This window comes from Cherax quadricarinatus, chromosome 54 (assembly GCF_038502225.1).
Source record: "Cherax quadricarinatus isolate ZL_2023a chromosome 54, ASM3850222v1, whole genome shotgun sequence".
In the NCBI taxonomy this organism is placed as follows: domain Eukaryota; kingdom Metazoa; phylum Arthropoda; class Malacostraca; order Decapoda; family Parastacidae; genus Cherax; species Cherax quadricarinatus.
In genome coordinates, this window is record NC_091345.1 from 5,851,226 (window position 1) to 5,856,695 (window position 5,470).

Below are 5,470 nucleotides of genomic sequence, written 5' to 3' on the forward strand. Positions count from 1 at the left end.
GAGGAAACAGAAATAATGGGGAGGCCAAGGCGAGTCCTTGGTTGCAGAGAAAGGTGTGGGGAGGCAGCTAAGTGCAACAGAGAATGGAAAGGTACGGAGCTGGACCCAGGAAAACAAGGAGATTAGTAGAAGAGCCAGAAAAAGCAGTATGCAGATAAAGGAGGGAGAGGCCCAGAGACAATGTAGAAAACGATATAGCATCAGAAGTCAAATCGACCGAAACTGCTGTATGGCCATTAGGAAAGACAACAGTCAGGACAGGTGATGAGCTGAGGGAAGGTGGGGAACTCACAAAACTGATCAAGAGGTATAGCAGAGGCTCCTTATGGCAGTTAAGAAAGTATTTTTAACAGTAGAGACAGGAATACAGGGGACAGACCAGATGGGGACTTTCCAACAGGAATACACCAACAAGTGTTGAATGACATACATACAGATGAGGAGGTAAAGAAGCTGCAAGGGCATCCCGATACCTCAAGGCAATGGGACCGGACAACATCTCTCCATGGGTCCTTAGAGAGGGCAGATATGTTGTGTACCACTTGCCACAATCTCCAGCACATCCCCCTGAAACTGGGCAACTACCTGAGGTATGGAGACAGCAAATGTAGTTCCCATTTTCAAAAGGAGACAGAAAGAGGCACTAAACATAGACCTGTGTCATTAGCGTGTATAGTATGGTATGGAGAAGATTATCAGGAGGAGGTGGTGGGCATATAGACGGAACAGGGTATAAATGCCAACCAGCGCGGATTCACGGAGGCAAATCCTGTCACAAACCTTCTGGAGTTTTATGATAAAATAACAGTAAGACAAGAGAGAGAGAAGTGGGTTTATTATCTTCTTGGACTGCAGAGGCCTTTGACACAGTTCCTCACAGGGTGTAGTGCAGAAGCTAGAGCATCAGGCGCATATAACAGGAAGGGCACTGCAATGGATCCAGAGAATACCTGGCAGGAGGCAACAACGAGTCGTAGTGCGTAATGACGTATCCACAGTGGGCACCTGCCTGACGAGCAGAGATTACAGGGGTCGGTCTTAGGACCAGTGCTATTTTTGGTATATGTGAACGACATGACGGAAGGGTTGAACTCAGAAGTGTCCCTGTTTGCAGATGATGTGAAGTTAATGGGGAGAATTAAATCTGATGAGGACCAGGCGGGACTTCGAGACCTGGACAGACTGGACACCTGGTCAGCAATGGCTTCTCAATTTAATCCTGCCAAATGCAAAGTCATGAAGATAGGGGAAGGGCACAGAAGACCACAGACAGAGTATAGGCTAGGTGGACAAAGACTGCTGAAACCTCACTCAGGAGAAGATCTTGGGGTGAGTGTAGCACGAGCATGTCTCAGGCACACATCAATCAGATATGCTGCGGCATGTGGGCTTGCAGGCCTGAGAACAGCATTCGATACCTTAGCAAAGATCATTCAAGACACTGTACCGGCGTGTATGTCAGGCCCATACTGGGTAATGCAGCACCTGTTTGGAACCCGCACTTGATAAAGCACGTCAAGAAACTAGAAGAAAGTACAGGTTTGCAACAAGAGTTGGATTCAGGCAGAGGTGTCTGAAGAAGATTAAGAAATCGGCTGACCACTGGAGGACAGGAGGGTCAAGGGAGACATGATAACGACATATAAAATACTGCATTAGAATGAACCAAGGTGGACAAGGACTGAGATGTCCAGGAGGGGACACAGAAACAAGAGGCCACAATTGGAAGTTGAAGACTGCAAATGAGTCAGAGAGATAGTAGAGTATTTCTTCAGTCATAGAGTTGTAAGGCAGTGGAATGACCTGAAAATGACAGCTAGTGGAGGCAGGAACCATCTGCAGTTTTAAGACGGGTTTGATAAGCTCATGGGCGGGAGAGAGGGCCTAACAACCGGTGAGGCGGGGCCGGGAGCTAGGCTCGACCTCGCTAAATAGGTGAGTACAAATAGGTGAGTACACACACACACACACACACACACACACACACACACACACACACGCATTTGTACAGTTTCTGATTTAAGAATGAGATTATTTAGAGCCTTCGCAAAACATAGTGCTCAATAAATATATCAAATTGCTATTTAAGTAAACATAAGAATGCAAATAAAGCAAAATATATTGGTGTTGCTGTGTTAAATAAGTGATCATAATATTTAAAGTAAAAGGACACAAATTACAACTAATGACCTTGTTTATTGTAGCAACATTCGCTCTCCAGACTTATCAAGCATTACAAACAATACATGGACACAGAGAGAGGGTATATAAGAAATCAAAGTGAGTGCAATACTAGTGAAGTACCTCACGCATCCCACCTCGCTCTGGGCCTTTATATACCCTCTGTGTCCATGTATTGTTTGTGGCTTGATAGCTTCCTGGCTGCTTCGTGCCCTGATAAAATGTCACATTGAATACACTGTCAATCCTTTACATATTGTCGGTAATTCTACCAACTTTATTACGATCATAATATTGATGGCTTACAATGTTATTCAAAGAAGGCAGCAGACGTGACGTTGCTGGCTAGTGTTTTCTAATGGCAATGCCCAGATTGACACTTGCCAAGACTTTGAAATGATTTAACTGAGGTATTTTTGGGTGTTGGTGCTGGTTACTGCTATCGTGTCGGCTTCTAAACACTTCGGCCGTCATTTTTATGCATAATTAGTTTGGCTCCTCCAATTTTTGCGAGGTAGCCCCGGCTGGCATTTCCTACTGCACCCTTTTTTGTGTTCATGCACTTTTCCTTTGTGAGATCGTGCTGTTTCACCCACATAATTCTTATGACAGCCTCTACAAGGCATGAAGTAGACTCGTGGTGGTTGTGTTTGTGTCTTCCTTAATAAATTTCTGATAGCAGTCAAAGAGTTTGTAATTATTTTAAACTAACTTTCATTTTTAGAGATACGTTTAATGCTACGTTGGTAACAAGCAGAACAATATATCTGGCTGATGTTTCTTCAGTAGTGTCGACGCTATGTGCTATATAAATCAGCGTAATATAGCAGCTAGGTGCTATATAAATCAGCGTAATATAGCAGCTAGGTGCTATATAAATCAGCGTAATATAGCAGCTAGGTGCTATATAAATCAGCGTAATATAGCAGCTATGTGCTATATAAATCAGCGTAATATAGCAGCTAGGTGCTATATAAATCAGCGTAATATAGCAGCTAGGTGCTATATAAATCAGCGTAATATAGCAGCTAGGTGCTATATAAATCAGCGTAATATAGCAGCTATGTGCTATATAAATCAGCGTAATATAGCAGCTATGTGCTATATAAATCAGCGTAATATAGCAGCTAGGTGCTATATAAATCATCGTAATATAGCAGCTAGGTGCTATATAAATCAGCGTAATATAGCAGCTATGTGCTATATAAATCAGCGTAATATAGCAGCTAGGTGCTATATAAATCAGCGTAATATAGCAGCTATGTGCTATATAAATCAGCGTAATATAGCAGCTAGGTGCTATATAAATCATCATAATATAGCAGCTAGGTGCTATATAAATCAGCGTAATATAGCAGCTAGGTGCTATATAAATCAGCGTAATATAGCAGCTATGTGCTATATAAATCAGCGTAATATAGCAGCTAGGTGCTATATAAATCAGCGTAATATAGCAGCTATGTGCTATATAAATCAGCGTAATATAGCAGCTAGGTGCTATATAAATCATCATAATATAGCAGCTAGGTGCTATATAAATCAGCGTAATATAGCAGCTAGGTGCTATATAAATCAGCGTAATATAGCAGCTATGTGCTATATAAATCAGCGTAATATAGCAGCTAGGTGCTATATAAATCAGCGTAATATAGCAGCTATGTGCTATATAAATCAGCGTAATATAGCAGCTAGGTGCTATATAAATCATCATAATATAGCAGCTAGGTGCTATATAAATCAGCGTAATATAGCAGCTAGGTGCTATATAAATCAGCGTAATATAGCAGCTATGTGCTATATAAATCACCGTAATATAGCAGCTAGGTGCTATATAAATCATCATAATATAGCAGCTAGGTGCTATATAAATCATCATAATATAGCAGCTAGGTGCTATATAAATCAGCGTAATATAGCAGCTATGTGCTATATAAATCAGCGTAATATAGCAGCTATGTGCTATATAAATCAGCGTAATATAGCAGCTATGTGCTATATAAATCAGCGTAATATAGCAGCTATGTGCTATATAAATCAGCGTAATATAGCAGCTAGGTGCTATATAAATCATCATAATATAGCAGCTATGTGCTATATAAATCAGCGTAATATAGCAGCTATGTGCTATATAAATCAGCGTAATATAGCAGCTATGTGCTATATAAATCAGCGTAATATAGCAGCTAGGTGCTATATAAATCATCATAATATAGCAGGTTTACAATGATCAGTGTCAGCAACTGAGATGCCAACTCATACAGTTAATATCTTGGCTGTGCCAGACGGAGGAATGCCCGGGCCGGCACTCGACCTATCAGGATATACGTAGCAGGGTACATAGGTGCCACGTATGTGCCTCGTATGTGCCATCAATATCACTAACATTTTCAAATATCTCTCCCTGGTACTTCAATATAGTAGTGAATGATTAATGTGTGTGTGTGTGTGTGTGTGTGTGTGTGTGTGTGTGTGTGTGTGTGTGTGTGTGTGTGTGTGTGTGTGTGTGTGTGTGTGTGTGTGTGTGTGTGTGTGTGTGTGTGTGTGTGTGTAAGAATTTGTTCTCACCTGCTGTATTTGCAGGCATCGAATATCAGCTCCTGGCCCTACTACCACTACTTCTTCGCTTAGGTCGTTGCACTCCCTGACCACCCTGAAGCTGAAGTAACTACTCCCTGACCACCCTGAAGCTGAAGTAACTACTCCCTGACCACCCTGAAGCTGAAGTAACTACTCCCTGACCACCCTGAAGCTGAACTAACTACTCCCTGACCACCCTGAAGCTGAACTAACTACTCCCTGACCACCCTGAAGCTGAACTAACTACTCCCTGACCACCCTGAAGCTGAACTAACTACTCCCTGACCACCCTGAAGCTGAACTAACTACTCCCTGACGCTCCTGAGACTCGTCTGGATCTTCAGCCTCCAACTGCGCCCTTCTAAATCCGTTTCCGCTACTCGAATATTTTTATCCCTTTTCACGGCATCGAGTGCATTGAGTATTTTGTATGTCATTATTATGTCTCCCTGTTTATTCTTTCCTTTAAAATTGTGAATTTCAATTCATTTCTTCCCTGGTTTGAGGGACTGACCGCCTCTCTCCGAGGATGACGGACTGATAACGCCAATATTGTTTCTACTGCTTACAGTGCTGTATTCCGGCTGAAGAAACCTCTTGTGCAGGCGAAAAGTTCAGATATTAATAACAATGAAGTGTCGCAAATATTTCTTATTCATCAACTTAACATTATTATATACCATATATAACATGATGCCTAATTGGCGTCCTG